Source organism: Macrosteles quadrilineatus, unplaced genomic scaffold, assembly GCF_028750875.1.
Source record: "Macrosteles quadrilineatus isolate MER2022 unplaced genomic scaffold, UCM_ALF_1.0 Scaffold_9__3_contigs__length_116548681, whole genome shotgun sequence".
Lineage (NCBI taxonomy): Eukaryota > Metazoa > Arthropoda > Insecta > Hemiptera > Cicadellidae > Macrosteles > Macrosteles quadrilineatus.
Genome location: NW_026542602.1, coordinates 41,134,452 through 41,158,260, shown reverse-complemented (window position 1 = coordinate 41,158,260; position 23,809 = coordinate 41,134,452).

Here is a 23,809-nt window from a genome sequence, read left to right as displayed (position 1 = left end):
AACACATTCCATTTAATTGGAGGAAAAAGAGAGTATATTATGTTGAGTTTTTGGTATTTATTCGTTTCGAAATGGCCATATTTATTGAGACGGTAAGATTTCCTTTATAAGTAAAATTATAATTTTGACGTTACTTGTTTTAAGATCTATTAAAACCGAAATAAGTTTCCATAACTCTAGCATTTTCGTTTTTTAAATCCCTAAACACATGATACTAAAACCTGGGGTTGAAATATATAATTTCTAGTAACCCATTTGTAACAAAACTTAATTCTAGAATATACAAACCCCGTTAATATTAGAATAAAAAAATATGTTTCTTACAAGAATTTTATAGATAAGGGTTGGTTATCATACGAATGATCCGTTTTTGTAACCTGAATATAGATTTTACATCAGTTGCTAGACCTCATAGAATTATACCATATGCCAATCCAGACTCTACAATAGCATGATAAGCAACTTTAAGTGAGTCAATAGAAACACAATCTCTTAAGTGAAATAATTCAGATGATGTAAACTAATTTTGGCATGTAGATAATTCAAATTTGAATAATGTTCAACTTCATGAACTACATAAACTCATAAGAGCTTACTAACCAAATTCCTAAACCAAATTATGAGAACAGCTCTCTATCTCTTTTAACATTTTTCACAATTATTTTTAAGTATATTTTCTAGCAGAAAATTAACTATTGATCCATTTTCAACCAATGCCCCATCTCTCTAACGACATCTTTCAGAGAAAGAAAACATTTCAGTTGCATTTCTTATCAAAGCAGTTGTGTAATCGGTGAAAAGAAAAAGTTTTTATTAAGAGCTTTTAGAACATCATTAATGTAAATAAAAAAGAAAAGTGTGGCCATCATTTTTAATGAAATGGTATGTCGACTATGAACTATACTAGATCTTTTGAAGTTGTTATAAAAATGCACTTTCTGTCTAATAGCGTTTCATAACGTAATGATTTAATATGTAGCGAAAGCCAATATTTTGTTTGCTGATTTTTATTTCCAATTCGTTATGTTTATTTTTCGCAATACTTCAAACCTTTTAGTTAACATTAACATTGTTTGCATTACAAAATTAATTAACACCAAATCACAAAACATGATGGAATTATAAGCTATTGGCTATGTTAGCCAGCCAGAGTGTGAAATTGAACTGTCAATACACTAGAGTTATGATTCGTAGTTCGTAGGTTCCTATAGTTGTGTCTCTAATATATTTTAGTGTTTCGACGCTTTTTCAACAAGCAATGGTCGTTGTACAATTTGTTTAGAAGTAAACATATAAAAAGTACAAAATCTTTATCAAAACCATTGCAGCCATTTGTACACCAAATTTCATCAAAATCGGACCGCAGGTACCGGTGTGGTCTGTAGCAGGGTACAGACAGAATACAGAGTACACATAACTTCAAAGCCCACCTTTGGGGTTCATGAGGTCCCAAAATTGATCTAACTGACACTCAAACAAAAAAATTTTGTCGTCAACAATTAATTGGCCTACTTTATCCATATACTTTGTGTAGAGGGTGAAAGTTTATATTTTACTTTGTTTATTATTTGTTTAAACAAAAATCGAAATAGGTGTTTTTATAAGATAATATTGAGGTAATCATTTGACACCTAAACTCATAGCACAGATTTCTGGCAAAGTTTTGATCTTAAGAAAGGCTTGTACTTAAAATAAATCCCGTATTATGTTAAACTGGTTGGGGTCCAAATGAAACTTGTGGAATTCCCACGTATAATGGATTTTACTATGTAAAAGATCAAGCAAGAACTGCGAAATGTTTAAATGTAGTATTAGAGTAATTTGTAACATGTGTAACAGTCATTCTTCGACGGAATGTTTATAATTAAAAAACTACGATATAATCAATATCACTAGGTTGAAGTTGCAAAAGCATTATAAAATTAATGGATTGTTTAAATATATCCAACCTATAACCAATAACTAATCATTTTCAAACATAAAAGCAAACTGTAAAACGTTGATAGTGGTTTGATAACCCCTGCAGCAATAATGAAATTGATGTTATTTAAATTATTTAATAACTGTCGACGCATCCCCAGGCATTCTTGTTTAAATGTAACGTGGGACTTTTAATATTGTATATCTAGATATTAGGGACTTTTTTAATTATTTTAAGTCCGTCACTTCTGGTCGAATATTTTTGTTTATTGAAATTGTTCTTGGTACTGGTTGGGAACTAGTATTACACCTTGTTTGAATACCGTTAGATAAAGAAGTGGATGCTTTTGGCAATTCTGTTACTTCTAAGATAACATTTTCTAGCTCAATAATATTCAAATTCTGGACATTATAATTTTAGATTTTTTTTTCCAACGTGATGTATATATTCTGGTATATTACTCGTATTTTTTTGTATTTATACTATCATTTACACTTCAAGTGAAATTATATTGGTGTAGTAGATTTATTTGATTTGTTTTATCCTCTAGGCTGGGAAGGATATTCAAAATCATAAGTTCTAGAATTAATTCTTAATCGAATTGTATTGGGAACTAAAAGTACTTGAATCAACGGTATCAAAAATCTGATTTCGCACCAACGATAAAACGTCTATAATGTATTAACAGCTGACAGCTCTTAAAGTTTACCATTGTAGACAATCTCTCAAGTTGGAAAGGTTTTAGTGTTAAGGTTGACAAGTTGTAAAGTTTGTAATATCACACGTCTCGATTTTATCAACCCATTAAAAGTCCCAATGATCCGAACTTTACTTTTACCCAAGTAAGACTACCATTAAATAAATTCAAAATTCTTAGACAATATTTTCTTGATCCCATATTACATGTTAAACCAAACGTATTTACATGTTGTTCTTATAAATCTGCATCGATTATTCAAAATATAAAATAATTATATATTAATTCATAACTTAAGGCTTTTTAGGGCTGAAATGATTTTACTTGAAATATATTTAAGTAACCAATCAATTATGTAACTTAAAAAAAAAATTAATGCATTGATATTTTTATACCATGGAAAACAGATTATTTCATCGATTTCTTTCATTGTTTAAAATTTTTTGTTGTTGTTTAATTTATGTAACGTATGATCATTTTGAACTAAAAATAAATACCATCTTACATTTTGCGTTATATAAATGTTATAAGTATGTAGGTATATAACAAGGAGCCGGTAATGAAAAATTAAAATTAGCGGACATTTCGCAAAAATATTGCTTTTTACCTTAATAAAAGTTAATTGCTTTTACTTTGCTGCAGAGTGATTAACGTTTGATAATTAGGAGTAAAACTGGCCGAGTAAACCAATTAGTAACTAGTTAACTATAAAAGATTGCTGCAAGTTGCTAGTATGATTGCAGCCATATTTTATGAATTATGTTCACTAATTCTTTTATTGGAAACAGTCGTACTATGATATTCCTAATATTATTTATAATAATTATAATATTATCATAAATAAGCGCCCCCACCGCTTACTTATAATAAAAGTTGTTGACAAGCTAATGAGAAAAGTATGTGTCAGATTGCTGATACCGTTTATTATCCATTAATTTTCTTTGCATAATGTAAAATAATGACGTCAACTGAAAATTGTATGAATTCGTTTATTTCAATGTGTAGGCTTTATCACTAAAACTGCAAATACAAAATAATACAAACCCAGGTAGATTTGAATCTGCAATCTACAGTCATGGGAAATGCTAAAAACATTAATTTATAGATGACTATTACAATTTATATCTTTAGTTTATTATAACATACTTATATGTTTCAGATGTATAATTTCTAAAAATCCTATGATTTTTGTACCGTTGGTAGTTAGTTTAAATTGAAATTAACAAAAAACAAAATCATATTATTTAACCATTGGCTAGACTAAGATTAAGAAAGAGTGTCCAGCAGTTTAAAAGATTTAGTTTGTAGGGTTGGTAGTGGTGATTGATAACCCATTTCAAGTTTTGTCAGTTAAGTTCACTGGAAAAATGGTCATCTAAAATGTGGTTGCTGTAGAAAATTGTAAGTAGTTTTAATATTGTTTAGTAATAAGATTTTAGCTGATTTATTGTATATAGCTTTGTAGAAATCACTTTTGGAAAAAGATGAAAAGGAATGAATAGTTTTCAAATCAATTTTAATGCATTTCACAAGAAAAGAAAACAAGTAAAGTTTATACAGACCTGTTGAGTTTTGTTCTAGGAGAAGCACATTTTCACAAGAAGTTGTAAAGATCTTAAATCTTCTTTTAATTATTAGAATTTATAGAGAATAGTTTTTATTGGGTTTGTGTGATGTTTTCAGACAGAAATCAACCACTTCTTGGTACTACCACTTCTTGTTCACCTTCTTATGATTGGTCCAGTAGCTTTTTGCACCACTCCTAGTTTGCATGGTATCTGCTAGTGCCTGTTCTGACCATTAAACCAGTGTCTCTGTTTAAAGTAAGATCTTTCCACTATTTTATTATTTAGTATAATTTTTGGAAGTAACAACTGGATATTTAATTTCATTTGGAAAGTGTATTTTGAGAAATTTGACATCCGTAAAATAAATGCATCTTTGGCCTACTTTGTCTTTTAATTTATCTCACTTCTACTACCAGTTTAAATTAGATTCATCCTAAATTAAAGTATACTACCTAATTGGCTACAAGGTAGGGGTATACAAGTGCGCGACTCTGCTAATGAATCATTTAAAATTAGAAGCTGGTAAAAGTGAGAAATACATAGGCCTACATGATTATTGAGGATTATGCCTATGTTAGAAGAACTACAGCAAATAAATAGAGGCTGAAAATTTTCAACATGTCAAAATACAATTTAAATTATCTAAACAAAGAAGAACTTCTGTACGAGATAAGAATAAGAGGGGAAGAAACGAGTGATAGTGATGTAGACTCTTTAAGAAAAACTTTAAGATCTTGTATTAACCAGAATACCGATTTAACAAATTTAAAAGGTTCATACACTTTATCTGGGGAAATAACTATAATTGGGGAAAAGTGTGAACAAATTGATTCTCTAATTGAACAGTGTAGGGAAAATGTGACTAAACTCAAAATAGGTAAAATCAAGGCAAAACTAGTGCATGTACAAAACCGGACTACTAATCTATTACAGTGTAAGCTTGAACCAGATAAGAAAGTTAGTTTAGACAAATTAAATCAGCAAATCTTAAATAGTTTTGAGCAATTTAAAACAATGCATACCTTCTCAGACCAGGAGATGGGGGATTTTGAAGAGGAGCTGAATAACTCTATAGTTGAGAATGAAATAATTGGGGAAAAATTAAATCAGTCTAAATCGGTAGTTCCACCAACTGAAAACTTCACTTCATCAACACCTCAAAAAGTAGAAAGGGATTGTTTTCAACAAAATGTGCCGGGTCAAGTCATAAATAATCAACCAAACTCATGTACAGTTGTAAATAGTAGCCTAAGTCCTAGTAGCCTTTTTACAAAGTTGTCAAACCCATTGGAAATTTATTTAAAAAATTTTCCTGTGTGTAATGGTTTAGAAACAAACACATTGTTGCAGTTTTTGAGAAACCTAGTTACTGTCCGAAATGAAACTTCTTTATCTGAGCAAGATTTGTATGAGATTCTACCAATTTATTCTACAGCACCATTAGTGAATAAAATATTAGAATTCAAAAGGGAATCAAAATCAATTGATTTGTTGCATGCTAATATAATCACTACATTTATGCCAATCACCTTAAGGGAAAAGCTGAAACAAGATTTAATTTTTCGACCTCAACAACACCTTGAACCTTTGTCTATATATGTGCATGAAATAAAAATAAACCACCAGGTATTAAAGTGTGATTTAACTGAGAGTCAACTTGTTAGTTTTATTAAGAATGGAATACATCCTGATTTGCGCAACAAACTAATATTTGAGAAGAACCCTGAAACATTTTTAGACTTAGATCATCTTTGTATAAGTTTAAATAATGTAACATACAATGATTACCTCAGAAATCAAGGTTTTCCAGTTAGTAATAGTAGTGTTAGCAAGCCTTATCTATCAACTGATGATAAGCCTAGGATGGATAAACCTAACCCAGGAGTTCAACGACCTAAAAATCACTACTCAAATCGTAACAATGAGAGGCCTGTTTGTTTTAAATGTCAAAGAGTAGGTCATATTGCTCGTAATTGTTACAGACCAGATCCAAAAAACTAGTTAAGCCAGGAAAAACACGTAGCCTAGACTACAAATCTGTTTTTCCGGACGGCAAGAAAGAATTCGGAAATAATAAACCTGTATATAGTTCTCATAGTCCCAATTTTAAGTCTGAACTGAGAAGAGTTGTTAAGGATTTTAATAAAATAAATTCACCTGGATTAAAGAAAGTAAAAGCTAAAACTGTAACACATTTACCCTGTATTTCTGTGGATTTAGGAAACAAATTAAGTGTGGGAGCTTTGTTAGACACTGGAGCTAGTCAAAACTTTATAAGCTTGGATTTATACAACAGATTATTGGGAAATAAATTAATTATGAGTGAAAATACTTGGGAGGGAACCATAGTTGCTGCAAACAATGAACCTTTGAACATAAATAAGCAATGTGAAACTTTGATTAAGATAAAATCATTTACCTGGAAACAAACATTTTTAGTGGTTGAGTTAAAATATTTTGACATGATTTTAGGATACCCTTTTATGTGTGCAAGCAAGTTAAACCTAAATATGGATCGACAAATGGGTTATTTTACATTTAAACCTGAAGATGAAATTAAGTTAATTCCAAGTACAAACCTGAGTGAATTAAGCTTAAGTAGTATTAAAGTAGGAGATGTTGAAATGTGTGAAGAAGCTGAGAAGTTAATTAAGAATTTTCCTACTGTTTTTACGGATAAGATAGGATCAGCACTTGATTTGGAAATTGAGCTTAAAGTGACGGATGATAAACCTGTTAGTATCCGCCCTTATTTTTTAAGTCCACCCAAAGTAGAGAAGATGAAAGCTATAATTGATGACTGGATAAAACAAGATGTCGCGGAAGTTTCCACTAGTCCATATAGCGCCCCTGCATTTTTGACTCAAGATGACAGACTTGTAATTAACTACTCTGAACTCAATAAGAAGTTAATCAATGTAGATTACCCGCTAGGAGATATGCAGAATATGTATCAGCATCTAAAAGGAGCTAGATATTTTACAGTCATAGATTTAAACAAAGCATTTTTACAATGTCCCATAGCTTTAGAATCCAGAGATTTAACATCTTTTAGTACAATTTTTGGTAAATTCCGTATGAAGAGAATTCCATTTGGATTGAAAATAGGCAGTAGCGTACTATCACATTATTTGGACAAAATATTTAATGACATCAAATTTCAGTATATGATTAACTTTTGTGACGATATAGTTGTATATAGCCCTGATAAGAGAAACCATATTGAGCACGTTACAGAAGTAATTAAGAGATTAGCAAAACACGGACTTACGGTAAATCCACAAAAAGTCAAATTCTTTTGTAAGGAAATAAGTTTTTTAGGACATATTATTAAACAAGATAGCATCACAATAGATCCCGAGCGAACTAGTTCATTAATGAAATTTCCTGCTCCAAAAACTGTGAGGCAAGTGCGACAGTTTATAGGAATGTGTGGTTATTGGTCTCGATATATTCCAAAGTATGCTGAGATATGTTTACCTCTGTTTGCGCTGAAAAAGAAAGGTGTAAAATTTAAATGGAACGAGGAGTGTCAAAATGCATTTGAAACCTTAAAGAGTAAGATAGCAAATCCGCCTATACTACAAATGGCCGATTTTTCTAAAGAATTTGAATTGCATACCGACGCAAGCGACTTAGCAGCTGCTGGTGTTTTATTGCAAAGAAATGAGGAGGGGAATAAAATGCCTATTGCTTACTATTCGAAGAAATTCACGCCTACTGAGATGCGTTATAGCACTTACGAAAAGGAAGCTTATAGTGTAATATTGTGTGTAGAGAAATGGCATCAATTCTTGGAGGTAAGAAGTTTTAAATTAGTTACTGATTGTCAAGGTCTTAGTTTCATGCTCAAATCTCGAAAAAGCCGTGGAAGATTGTCTAGATGGTTTGAAAGGTTGTTTAGTCTTCCATTCACAGTTGAACATGTAAAAGGTTCGGAGAATATAATAGCTGATGCGTTATCACGTATGTTTAGTGGAGAGAAAGAGAGTGAGACGGAAATTCACGAAACTAATCTGTTAAGCAATATCAACAATGAAGTCTATTTTTGTAATGTGTTAAATGAAATACCATTGGATCTTAAGGACATTAAAGTACATCAAGAGAGCGATGAAGAGTGTAAGAAAATCATTGAAAGCATCAAGAATAAGACTAATAATGAAAATTATACCCTGAAAAATGAAGTTTTATTGTTTAAAAAGAAGATTTATTTGCCCAAGAAACTGTTTAGTGTAATATTCGCATTCTATCACAACTCATTAATTGGTGGTCATATGGGAATTTTTAGGACTCAAAGTAAAGTAAATGAAAGTTTTCACCATCCTGAATTAAATGAATTCGTAAAAGGTAAAGTCCGTGAATGTAAGATCTGTCTGATGTCTAAGTCGGAACAACGTAAGTTTGAAGGTCGACTGATATCTGTTCCTGTAACTCAAGCTCTAAACACAGTGTTTATTGACCTAGCTGGACCATTTCCCCGATCAAATAAACTCAATCAGTACATTTTAATTGTGGTTGATGCATTTACCCGTTTTGTATGGTTGTACCCTCTGAAGGATTGCAAGACAAAATTCATCATAGAAAAATAGAAGATAATTTTTGATAGTTTCTCAGTACCCCGAATACTTGTGTCTGATAATGCGAGTTATTTTACATCCAAGGAATTTAAGAAATTCATGTTCAATAACTATGTGGAACACAGAAAGCTAGCTGCGTACAGAGCAAACGGAAATTTGTCGGAACGATATTTGAGGGAGACTAATAATGCTTTACGGAGTTTTTATGGTAATCAACATGATAAATGGGATTCAGATCTGGGACTGATTGCCACAAGTTTGAATACTGCTGTAAATAGTTCGACTAAATCGACTGCTTTTGGTTTAATGTTTGCCCATCCTTGTAACAATGCACTGACAAACTTATGGAATGTTAATGACATTATTTCGGAGAAGTTAACTCCTGATCAAAGGAGGGAAAATTTGGAGAAAGCCATAAATAACGTCAGAAGAAGCATTGCCAGAAATCAAAGAAGGGAGAGATATAGCTATCCTCGGAGAAACCATCCATTTAAGTTGAATATGGAAGTGTACATCAAGACACATTATTTAAGTAATGCAGCGAATAAATTCAGCAAGAAGTTAGCACCTAGATACGTTGGACCTTACGTAATACGCTATTTTCTGAGTGATTCAACAGTACTAGTACAAAATCCTAGCAAGTTAGAAGACGTGAAGAAAATTCATATAATTGATTTAAAGAAGAGTTAAGTAGTGAAGAGGACCAAAAGTAACCAATGTATTGATGGAAGAGGAAATGTGAAAAATGGAATTAAATGGAAGATTACGGAAGACTGAAGCTAAATTGGTCTTTATGAAATGTCTGTAAAGTAGAAGTTAGATTTGTTTAGTTGAAATATTAATTAGTTAAGGGATTTTTAGCAAGCTAAGAGGGAATTTGGAATTTTGTAAATTAGTACTGTGGGAGTTGTTTTAGGTTCTTAAGAATTTTTCAAAGTTTTAAAGTGTTTTTAGTAAGAGAGTGTATAAATGTGTATGTATTGGTGAATGTGTGAGTATTTGTGGCAGCAAAAGGTAGTATGAATCTGTATGAATCTAAAATGGAGTCTGAACGTAGTGTATGAGTGGGATTTTTACTAAAGGACGCACAATAACATTTTGATTAATTTTGCACTTATAAACAGGGAAAATAACACAGAACACAAAACACTTCACACGAAACACACGAGGGAACATAAAGACAGGGAATATAACACACTGGGATAAATAAATTAAGGGAAAACTAAAGAAAAACACAGCACACGCAAACGACATAACTAAACTAAACTGGAGAAGTGAAAGTTATTTGTCTTGTCTGGAGTTGATGTTGGGAGGGGTCAGTGAACTGTGAGCGGATGTGAAGAGTTCAAAAGAGATTTAAATAGGCTTGTTTAAGATCGCTTAAGTAATTGGGGGTTTTAAAGAAAGGTTTTATTTTAAGGTATAAATTTTGTAAATAAGATTGATAATATTTGAATTGTCATAGGAAAATGAAATGGTTCAAAATGAAAAATTGTGTAAATAGAAGTTGTTGTTTTGAGTAGAAGGTTCTGTAAGGTGCTGTAAACATGTGGAGGCTATTTGAACTAGGAGTTAGTGGTTGTAGAATTTGTTGATAGGTAGCGCTAGTTGAAATGTCAAACGGAGATAGGGTTTTATGATTTGTTTTGAAAGGTTTGTTTATGTTCTTTTGTAGAGTTATTGTTTTAAAAGGAAATGTAAATATTAATTTTGAGAAAGAGTGTATAATTTTGTTTATGTAATTTCAAGTTAAGGAGGGGAAATTCTGTACCGTTGGTAGTTAGTTTAAATTGAAATTAACAAAAAACAAAATCATATTATTTAACCATTGGCTAGACTAAGATTAAGAAAGAGTGTCCAGCAGTTTAAAAGATTTAGTTTGTAGGGTTGGTAGTGGTGATTGATAACCCATTTCAAGTTTTGTCAGTTAAGTTCACTGGAAAAATGGTCATCTAAAATGTGGTTGCTGTAGAAAATTGTAAGTAGTTTTAATATTGTTTAGTAATAAGATTTTAGCTGATTTATTGTATATAGCTTTGTAGAAATCACTTTTGGAAAAAGATGAAAAGGAATGAATAGTTTTCAAATCAATTTTAATGCATTTCACAAGAAAAGAAAACAAGTAAAGTTTATACAGACCTGTTGAGTTTTGTTCTAGGAGAAGCACATTTTCACAAGAAGTTGTAAAGATCTTAAATCTTCTTTTAATTATTAGAATTTATAGAGAATAGTTTTTATTGGGTTTGTGTGATGTTTTCAGACAGAAATCAACCACTTCTTGGTACTACCACTTCTTGTTCACCTTCTTATGATTGGTCCAGTAGCTTTTTGCACCACTCCTAGTTTGCATGGTATCTGCTAGTGCCTGTTCTGACCATTAAACCAGTGTCTCTGTTTAAAGTAAGATCTTTCCACTATTTTATTATTTAGTATAATTTTTGGAAGTAACAACTGGATATTTAATTTCATTTGGAAAGTGTATTTTGAGAAATTTGACATCCGTAAAATAAATGCATCTTTGGCCTACTTTGTCTTTTAATTTATCTCACTTCTACTACCAGTTTAAATTAGATTCATCCTAAATTAAAGTATACTACCTAATTGGCTACAAGGTAGGGGTATATTTTGAACATTAAGATTGTTTCAGCACAGTTAGAATCAGTCATCAAGCACGTGGTATTTGAACTTTAACACTGTAAGAAGGGTAGTCTTGTACAATTGTCCAAAAACCGATTTGATTCTGAAACTAAAGTTATGGCTGCTATTGGTCAAGTTGATTGCAAGGCTATTTCATACCGTTCTAGTTTTAACCGTTCCCCAGACAGTTTTGATCTTCATTATTGTTCATAAATCAATTGTTATGGCTCAAGAGGGGATTCAGCATTTGATACGTGTCATAACATATACCAAACGTTTTAAAATATTGACTAATACATTTATAGAATGTTATGATGTTATGGTAGCATGATAATATTTGTAGGGATGTTTCCTTTTAGCATTTCCTAAACTTTCCTGACTATGATTTTTCATGTTCTATTACTGTAAATTATTTTATTGATATACTAAACTTTACTTTTACATTTATAATACTTTCCCGTAGTGTATTCTTACAGTTGTATTTTTATTGGCTTATTTATACAAACAATATGTCAGGAATAATTTAAAATAATGTTTTCACAGTTGTTTCCAAAGTTGCAGACTATACAGCCGTATGCTATAATGGTAAGATTAAATCAATATTGCAGTTTTATTTTAACACATCGAGCCTATTTTAAGGAAGCTAAAATCTGCATATAATTAATATTTGTAGTATAGGATTACTATACAATAGACTAGGATATTCAGTTTTTGTTTTAACAAAGGGATCAAATATGAGCCATGCTAATGAAAGACAAAATAAATGTCGTAAGTAATGATACATTTTCAAAAATCATTTACTAAGCATCTCCCGCATACAATGTGAAAAGGACATTCTGAAATTTGCATTAACTAATGTCTTGATTGTTTGTTATTTTGCAATAAATTTGATTTAAATTAATTTAAACGAGCTGTTGGCCCGTCCTACGTACGGGAATCGAGTAGTCAATTAAAACAGAATAGTTCAGAACATCTAGTTAACACGCACAGTGACAAATTCTGGCAGTTTTAATGGGGGCCAACTGCCCCCAAAACAACCTAATTAACAATTAATTGTTATTTTTTAGTTGTTGACCTTATTAACAAATGTCACGTGACTACCTTTTTCTTCCATCTGATTATAGACCTAAAATATAGCGATATGCATTTTAAATTCGAGAATTTTACATAAAATAGCAGTTGCGTCGATTTGAAAAGACTTGAAGTGAGATTGGAGACCGATTCACACACACTGGTATTGAGTAGAGTTGCTACAATTGCATATACCACTTATATATGTACTTACCGCACCTTTACCTCCGTGACCACAAACTGACACCTTATGAGGATTCTGGCCACCCATTCTCTTCCATCCCCTGTCCCTTCTAATTTAGATCCCGGTCTGAGGATGTATTTCATAACTTGGTCTTTCCACTTAATTCTTGGTCTTCCAAGTGGTCTTTTATCTTGTGGTACTATGGAATATACTTTTAAAAGTTGATTTATCTCCTATCCACCACGCATAGCCTGCCCATCCAAGCCTTTTACTTCTGGGAAAGCACCCCTATATCTGGGTGATTACACATTTCTCTAAGCTCTCTGTTGGTTGACTCGACCTCCGTTATCTTGAACTGGTCTGTAGGCCTATATTTTGTCTGCACTTTTCAATACTACGGGGAGAGTTATGGTATGGTATGAGTCGACTTTGGTTTCTACTGCACCTTGCAGCTCATTGGACAATTTATTACCTACTACACCAATTGACGCTTTCATTACTAACCAAAATTATAGTATGACTCACATACATTCGGACAAACAGAAAAAGAAGTATCAACACGAAAACCACTTATATCTTAAACGATTAAGCAATAAATTTCTGAAAAAAAAAGATTTCCCAAATGTGAGATGAAATTTCCATGGCATAAACTAAATAACTTACTTAAACAGTTTGCATTTACGACAAAACTTGATTAAGCTGTTTGAGATGTATAGATCAAAATAACACATTTCCTGAGAAAGCAGATCCTTCACGGTAGAAAAAAAACTAAATTTTAAAGTGAAATAGTACGTAGGCCAACACCGAAGAACAATATTTTTGTATACAAACAACTTGTAACATAAACATTTCAATGACAGTTTATAACCAGCTGTTAGTTTAACCAGCAATGAAAATACTTTGAATTGCTAGCGTCGGCTGCTAGACTTTTTAAAAATTGAAACTTAATTTCTAAATAACTGAAACCATAAATTAAAATTATGGCTTCGACATTCCCTAGTTCTCAAAATTATCTTTCTTTTAACACAAAAATCATGAAAATTGGTCAAGTGGTTGATTCAGAATCGTGAAATAAAAAAACACTGTTTTGTTTTAATATTATAGACTTGTAAACTATTGGAAACTAATATCTTAATCTCTTTACTTACGTTTGTAAAGATCATGTTAGTGAAATACAAGTTATATTTCTTACAACGAAGATAAGTCTACGACAGGGCTCTGAAATTCAATTTGAACTTGAAACGAGATAAGGTAACTTTGAAGTAAACTAACCAATAACACAAAAAAATGTTTGCTTTACTTTTGGTCCGATTGAACAATAATGTATTGGAAAGAAGGCTTAAAAAGTAAAGTTTTTAGACAATAGGTCCGTCAATATAAACTTCTATGTTTTAGGTTTATTTACTAAAACAGTCTTAGATTTGTGTAGTATTTTACTACAACATAATTAGCATAATATGATTAATATGATAAATATAATTAGACAACCATATGGTAAGTGCCAACGGCAGAGGCATTATTAAGTTCAAAATGCCAACTAATTGGTTAGCTATAAACACACTTATTTTTGTAAATTTGTTTTCGTTTTGTTTGTCTTCGTGCTGATAGTTATTTGTATCAAGATCATAATTAAAATAGTAAGTATTTAAAAGTTCAGTGCGTACAACCTACTATGATCTACCACGAAACCACAATAATTAGAACAGAAACTGTATGGACTATAAACATGAAACAAATTATTTCACTGGCCATAAAGTAAACGTGTTTGTATTCTTATTTAACTGCATAAACAAATAAAAACCATAGTTTTATGTTCTTAGTTTCTTGATTTCGGTCAGTGCTGTCATTTTTTGAAATCCATACCTTTTCTGTTTTTATATTCTTGCAATCTGTTTACACAGAGCAACAGATTAAATTAAGCATGTTTATTTATTAGTTCAATGGTTGCTCATTGTCATGTAAACATACAATGTAAAAAAGGCTGGTAGGAACGTCATGCAGCTGAGTTTAGTTGTAACAGTTTACCATTGAAACATGAAGCCCTAAAGGGACGGCTGCAGTCAGTTTCTGAACAGCTAAATATAAAAAACAAATCACTCTGTCCTTAGGGTCGAGATGCTTTGATGTTTTTTTTTTGTTTTTTTACCAATATACGTATCGATAAATTATTGATAAAACTGTGACATTGCTATTGAAAACCCTTTTAGGAAATCCAGAGTGGAAATCACAAAAGTTTACAATTTTTGTCAATCAGAGATACAGAATCACTTTTTATAACTTTGAAAATTGTATTTAGGGATGTGTTTCCCCATGCATCATGGAAAATAAAAGCATAGGGTGTCCCACGAAGAGGTTTAAACGCTTAACTTTATATTTCTTGCCTATTTATGAACCGATGTTTTTGAAACTTTGCATAATTTATTAAATACGTTTTAAAACTATTCTGGGAAAATGTCAGCTCCCTAATCCTCGTAGAAACAAAATGGTGGCATATTGAATGTTTTTGATTAACTAATCATATTAAATTAATTAATTTATTATTATTTATTAACTAGTGATGGATCACGGTTTGATAATTTTGGACTCTAATTTTAAGTTTTTCATCAGGCTATGTTCTAATTTCCTGATTAAAAAGCATTATTTCCCTAGGATGTGATAATACAAATATTTTACAATACCAAAAACACTATTATAATTTGTTTAAAGCATAATTTTTTCAATATACCGCCATTTTTTTTTTTACGAGGGTTAAGGAGCTGAAATTTTCCCAAGACATTTGTTAAACCTACTTCATAAATTGTGTAAAGTTTCAAAATGTTCGGAGCATAAATGGGCAAGTAATTTTAAAACAAACGTTTAAACCCCTTCGTGGGACATTCTGTATTTATTAAGTTTACTTTTAAAATACAACTCTTTATAAATTTGAGAAGAGTTTCAAAAGGCAGGTTGGTTATGCACTACTGTGACCGAATCATTGAGTAAATGTTGTGTGTAATGTATTTAAAAATCCGTAACGAATGTGTAGGATTATCCTTGAAACAGAAGTCAACCAAATCTTTGTGATTAACTTGGTTTACTAACGGGAAATATTTCTATAAAAACAAGACTTTAAAACATGTTAATAGTTGGCCTATTCATCTGATATAGTCATTTCACATTTCGTTTATCCATTTTTTCACTGTTCATCCAATCTAAAAAAATCCATGTACATCTGCTCAATATATACCTAGGGAGGTCGAATCTTTATTCCTGGATTTAATTCTTATTGGGATTTTTCTAGTTTATTGTGGCCTTTCAAAATCACCTCGTTAACTTCTAGCAACATTGTTTGCTAGGAGGTTTTTACAATAACAGGTAATTTGGTACAATGTTTTATTTACAAACTGTTACATAGGCAGTTAACACATATCAGGAAATATATATATTACAGTAATAGGGTAATTATTTACGTCTATAATGAATTAGGTATACTATACAATTATGACTGTTATTTTAAATGTCTTCCTTAAAATGTCAAGAAAACATATTAGTGCGAATCTTTCTGAAAAGCCCGTTAAAGATACGTATTGGCACCTAGTATATTCTTCGTATACGATTGTTTTTATTGTTTGTGAGAATAACTGTTTGTTTTATTCGGATGTATAATTTAATATCATTACATGTTTATACGACTAGGGATTATATCAAAATAAAATTGTTAACCTAAAACATTTGAAGGCTCACGCCAGTTCAAAGACAGACCCTGATTAGTTGGGTCGGTTTCCGAGGTCTACCACATCATCACCGTCTCTCCTTTAACATTGTTTTGCTCTCATTGTTCTCAACAAAGTAGTTTAATTAAACTAGCTTATTCTGTGCGATTAACACATTACCTAATGACCACTGCGGAATAATTTAACAAGCGAGTGTTTAACAGTAAATAAAAAACAGTTCATGTACCCTTTAAAAGTACAATTTAGCTTATTAGTAAAAAAAAACTCTGTTAGCTATTAGGGTATAAGATGAAATGTTTTAAGATTGTAGGTTCCCTTAGTCAATACAAATATAACATAGATATGCACGTAGAGTGTAGCTTTTTGCAGTGAAATGTTAATAGTTTACTATTTAACTATCCGCAGTACTATCCTGATAATTAGACCAATTAGTTAATACCAAGGCAAAAACATGTGGTCCCGATTCCACTATAAACTGTAGGTCCCTTAGTTGCCATTTACTGTATGGGCTATCAATTAACAGCTGTGTCTAAGCAATATGTCGGCCTTAGTCACTAACAAGACTACAAGATCGTGCCACTCCCCACATTAATCCTTTATGTTTATTGTATTTTATTTTATTTCATCCTTCACTCATATTTGGGTTAAAATACGCACACAGTGGCGTCCCCATCTTAAATAATTGATGTTGATATTGATATATTGATAAATAAATCAGTGTGCCAAATACGATCAAAATACATCAATAAACAAGCAAACTACAATAGTTTACTGATTGATCACATGAAAGTATTAGAAAACGTATTGAATAACTTTAATTTTAGTTTTACAGTTTTCTTTTAAATTTTTCCTGGACTATTAAGTACATAACAACTCTTAAATGTGCTAGGGTAAAATAATTAGTTTTAAGCTCTACAAAAGGATTAAGAAAGAAAATACAAAATTGTATGTTTATATTGGCCTCTGAGGACCTCAAAAAAAGCAAATTGGTCCCGTGGCCAGCTCTATCTATTAGACCTACCGATTACCGTAGGTAATATGATATTAGGTTTATTCCCTCAATGGGAAATTCTCTAAAAAAATACAATTTTGCAGAAGACTGTTTCATCATGTGAACATCAGCCGAGAAAGCCTTAAGAAGGAAACGGAACAGGAACTTTGTGTCTCTACAACCATCTACTTGCACTCAAGGCAGTTAATTTATTAAATGTCTTACTCTCCGTACCTAATGTAACCCTCTTTCCCCTCTACTCCCAGCCCACCAACAATCAACCACTGAGAAGATAGCATGAGAAGTAATTATACCCTTGCCGTAGTTACAATGTTGTATTACTGAGAATACTATAAACAGTTTTTTAGAAGTTTATATTTTCAATAAAAAGACCATGCATAATTTGTCTTTAGTATTTATGTGCCACGGCTTCCATACGTACATCAAGGTTTGAAGAGATAAGGTTTTTTATTTGTGATATGAATTTAAATATTGTAATTATTGGTCCTTAGAAGCCATAGAATAACCTTCTTACTTGAAAGCACAATAGTTTCATCGAATCATTACATCATGTGACGCACACATCATGGCGGTAAGACAGCTAGAGTTTCGCAAAGCATGAACATAGATTCATGTAGCGAACAGATCGTTGCGCTTAATAGACATTGAATGATCTCGCAAAGCAGTGATGGTTTGTTTCATCTCTTAGTTTTGGTTCAAGGTGTTTTGGAATGTAACTGATTATTTCTTATGAATACGTTGTGTCTATTAAGTTTGCCACCAACCAATTTACTGCTCTTCATGCATTCAAGCATTTAAAGCTTACACTTATGACTTTATAGGCCACACAAGTATTGTGGTAAAGCTTCCTTAAATATTTTCACCTAAAATAGTCTATTAAATATTAAAGCATTCTCGATAATTTATTAAAGTTGTGTGTTAGGTACATGCTCTTTTAAAAACTATTTGTTAAGAATCTTTTTTTATAACATTGTTGACATGAATGATAAATGTTTTTTTTTCTTGCCAGGCTATGCACACTATATGTGCGCAAGTAATTATGTAATCAATAAAACATTACTGACATCTTTGAAATATAGAAAACATATTAAATTTTGTATTGCTTGTTTATTTGTCGTAGTAAAAACCTTTGATGAAGCATACACAAAATTAATATTGCTGAATATTTACAACAACTTCAAAAAGATGGCCTCAACTAAATTGTCTAAACATAGTTTAAACACAATTTTATTCAATCTGGATTCAGGAAAATTCATGACCCTATATAAATTTGGCTATCAATCTAAACTAGATTACTCTTAAATGTACCTGCCTTACTTTCAAGAACTAGAAAGCAATTAATTAGCTTTTACAAATCACATTTAAATTTGTAATATTTAGTTTGTATTACGTTTTTATAATTTATTTTAAGTATTAGAAAACTTAACTCTTTGAACGACGAGTCCAAAGAGTATCTTGTTCCGAGAATAAGGAGTACGTAAACCTAAGTCTTAATACTAAATATTAATTGCTCAAGATATATTAATTGTTACTATAATAAAAGTTGGTTTAAACCATTTTTATGCCCTTTCCATTTAGTTAATGGTTATTATCATAATATTATTTAAATATAAACAACACCATTGACTCATAAGTCAGGTTAAAATATTATTTCAAAAACTAAATTAGTTAGTTTCCATATAATATTGTAAGCTAAATTCACAATTGAAAATATTTCATATCTTGGTTTTGTTATCTGAATTTTACCTATTACAGCTACGCAAAGCAGTGATAAACTGTTTTGCTATCTTGGTTTTATCACATATGAGGAATTTATAGCTGTAATTTGATGGTCCGGCGCTTGGTTAATGTGGTTGTAATTGCATTTTTGTTGACACTAGGAGTCATTCTAGATTGAATACGTGTTAATTGAAATCAGCTCTTATGAACCATGTGAATTGAATTAGGCTTATGAGCTCACAGTAATGCGACGATCACCCAGTGTACATTTCCAAAACACCTATGGATACGTTATTTCAAGGAAATAAATATAATTTACAAATATTTTTTTACAGCAAAACTTGTTTTGAAACATTGTAACAAATAACTCATCTAAATAGAAATATTGATGCAAAATCCGTATTTATTTATGTCTCAATAACAATGGAAAAAATACAGTAAAATTTTTTTAGAACAACTGTAAGTGCTTCATTTATCGTTTCAGTATTCCGATTTGAACGAACGATAAAACTTCTATTATGTACCAAATTGCAAACCCTAAAGTGTATTATTGTAAACACTCTCTCAAATTGGAACTGTTTAAGTGTAACGGTTAACAAGTTAGGTAGTTTACAATCACATGTCTAGATTACATCACTACACTTGTACCCGTTAACCATTTAGACTTTACCAGTATAAACATAGAGTGTAATAACCACTCGACCTGTAAAATATTAAGCGTAATAGTATATTACGTTACTAGTCCTGAAAATATGTGTTTACCGGACGATCGTGTGAGACGGAATCGAGTAGGGATTACCATACGAGTCCGGTAAACACATTTTACACGAGTGACGTACGATATTTTACGCCATACTACTAAATCTGTACGAATCCTTATATATTAGCACCGACTTAAGGACTAACAATCACTAGTCGTGTTCACTAAACAGTAAGAGAGGTTATGTTTTTGTTTACAACCACTCATAGTCAAATACAGTATAATCAGCTGTTTGTTGTCAGGTAAAAACTCATTACAGTACAGTAGTGCGTAATCCAATGTAACCCAATTCGATTAAGCTGGCGGCAACCAGCTGTTATCTATTTTCTGGACTAAAACCTTGTTTGGGAAGTTCGTCAAAATAGTGTAGTGTGGCGTAAAATAGTATAACGTTATGTTATTCCTTAAGTTGCAAGAATATAAGTACGGTTTCTACTTACTTGTTAAATTCTTACACAATATTAATGTCCCATTTTGTATAATCATTTATATACCTTAATCCCTCTCTTGTATACCTGCAAAAATTTTTAGATGAACTAGTCGAAATTAGGGGTTTCTAATAAGTAAATTTAATATTCGTAACTAAAAAGTTCCTTCCATTTTCCTTGTTTATTTACTGCTGGTATCGTCATTAAAATTTAAATAATCAGGTTCGATTTAAAATTATATGGTTTTTATGTTAATACGTTTGCTAAATTATATGACACGTTTATTAAATCCCACTTGAGCCATACAATTATGAAACAAAAATTAAGATCGAAACTGTATGGAAAAACCGTTCAAAACTAGAACAGTATGACATAGCCTCGCAAATAGATTGTTCAATAGTGGCGATAATTTTTCTAGATCAACTGTCTTTTTATGTAAAACTATTTTTCTTTAGGTGTTAAACATTTAAATACATGTTTGATGATTAGATCGAATGATGACAAATTAGCTTATCATGGGAAATATATGTAAAATAGCTTATCATATATATTTTTGAAAACCTGCTGGAAAATGTTTTATTTGTCAAATTACACCCCTCACAAGGATTAAAGTATTTAAGGAGCCCTTCTTTAAGGGTGTTCAAATTTTCAATGAAGAGTAGACGTGAGAATTCAATATTTCTCATATCTAGTTTATATTGACACCTTATTTTGAATATTGAAATTTGTATTTCATTGAATAAACTTATACCTGCAGGAATTGTATTGGGAATGGGAACGTGACATTAGATAGTAAATTTTGGATTATTGTAAGAAATAGCAAGATGTTCTTTGAAAACAGTTTAATTTTCTTCCTTAAACAACTTTAAATCATATTTCATCCCCAGTTGCTTAGATAAATCATTCATCTTGTTTAAAGTATTTTTGAAAAGTAGTAGTAATAACAACAATACCAAAATGATTAAAAAAATTAATGAATAACAAGATGATTTGATAGGTGTTTTTTGTATGTGTTGTTTTGTAAAATAACGTAGCCCTACACAAAAATGCATGTATAATCATGCATAATTATACAGATTTGAAAAAAAAATTTCAAATAAGCTACAAGCTGTTATTTATTCAAAGATGTTACAAAGATATTAGCTTATAAAACAAGCTTTATATTAAAAATAGTTCTTACACTAAGAATTATATGTCATATAAAGTGATTTTAGTTCATATAGTTTAGGAAATATCTTTACTCTATGATTGTTGATACGCCCTTAAAAGGTGTGTACACAAACAATTAAAAATATTTGTATGTTTAATATGAAAATTAAAATCAAACCTTATATTATCATTTCATATCAAATTGTACCTTTAAAATATTGTTAAACCCAAAAGGACCTATCGGATATTTAGTTAATTAACATTACACCACTTTCCCCAGATGCAAAGATTGCTCAACTTGTCTAGAGTGATATTGCTAAACTTGAAGCATCTTGAACTAAGTCTTGTTAGGTAATTGAATCTCTAGGCGGTTCTCGGATGTAAGCATTTTCAACGCAAAGTTCTTGCAGCCTGTTTCCTTATTATTTTGAAAGCACTTAAATTTGACTTTGTAAACTTGCAATGGTACATTGTGAATTAAGGAAGTACTTGAAAGCTTCTCTTAATTGCAACCATTCATTTGGAGTGATTAGAGAAGGCTGAGTAGAGAGAAAAAAATCATGAAATTATTTTAGCTTGAGAACTATGTATATACAGAGTGTCCCACGAGAGGTGTCTCAAACTGATTACGGAAAATTGGCTTAACGTACAAGGATGAAATAAAATTATTTCCCGCTAAATCGACCCTAAGGAAAACGTAAAATTATTTTTAACTTTTTTCAAATACACGGTGTGCCAAATACTGAGGGTCACTAGTTCGAATCTCAAATTTTCATGTGTAAACATATGTCATTTTATACATTATGTTAAAGGTAATTAATAGACGAACATTTTGGCGAAAACATAATTTAATTATCTTTTTCCGTTTCAAAATGGCAGCAGTTTCTTTTTCTATATTTTTTAATACTTTGTGTTTCCTATACCAATGCATTTAGCCTTTCTCCGGTTGAATTTTCTTACTCGTTATGAAATTAGCTTTACAGTAATATGCAACAAGTAACGGTTTATTAAAATAATAAAAATTCCCAAAAATTTTTTTTTGAAAATGTGCAAATGTTCATTGTTCAAAATGTTCAAATAGCAACATATATCAAGTGGCACATCATTTTTTAGGTTTTTTTAATTCCTAACAACTTTGTCATTTACACTTACTTAGTATCTCTTTTATTTTTTTTTTTAAATAACTAAAAAACCTAATTTAGCTATATCAAATGCATGTTATTCGGTTTTAACACTAATGGCCCCATTTCATTTAGTGTTAAACCAAGTCAAACCGAAATAACATGCATTCGATACAGGAAAATTAGGTTTTTTGTTATTTACACAAAAACTAAAGGAGATACGAAGTAAGTGTAAATTACAAAGTTGTTAGGAGTTAAAAACCTATAAAACGATGTGGACGATAAAAAACAAAAAAAAATACAGAACATGTTATAAAAAATAAGAATATCAAGCTCTAAGGACAATTTCTTATAAAACAAAAAATCAACAAGATATTCTTCAGGGTTATTAACAACTTACAGAACTTTGATTGGAACTAAATAAGGGTTTAACACTAAACAAGAAATTTTGAACAAAGACTGAACCCACTACTTTGCACTACTTTGAATAAGTCTTCCTCTCCCTGGCTAATAAGTAATCTCAGTAACATGAAATTGGTCACCACAGTATAAGGTGAGAGTAGGCTATCTTCTTTTGAGTTCTTTTGAGTCTTTAGTTGGTAATCTACTTTATGTGAATATATTGATGTTTTTAACTCCTCAACGCTTCAAACTTTCAACGCCTTTAATCAATATATTTAATGATACAATAAGGAAGTTCCATGCGTACTTATGTCATTTTTATCTACAGCAAACGGAAAAACGTTGAATTATGATTCGTTGTGTCATAGAATTGAAGATGTTTTTGGAACCTCTTGAATTGACCTATTTGTGACTGTGATTTTAAAGATATTGTTACCGCCAAAAAATAAATAATTAATTAAACAGTAAAATCCAATAATATTAAATTTATTTTAATATCATTCTTCTATTTACTTATTATGAGTATTTTAGCTGATTGCAGCAAGGTTTTACAGTTAACTTTCAGTTTAATCAGGAAATTTTAATGTCAATTGGCAAACATAAATCACTTTGAAGTAGCAAAGTGAAACCAGTAATTTGCAAAACTAAAGTTTTAGAATTGTATATATTTTATTTATTTAAGTTCCCTACAAATGTACTAAACATTTTTAAAACAAGAAGGTTTATCATTCAGTAAATTTTTCTTTTAGAAAATATATGTTTTAATACCTACATATAAAGCACAAGGAACATTATAAATATCTTTCATCTAAATATTATTTTGTCACTTTGAGGAGATTTTTCATTAGAG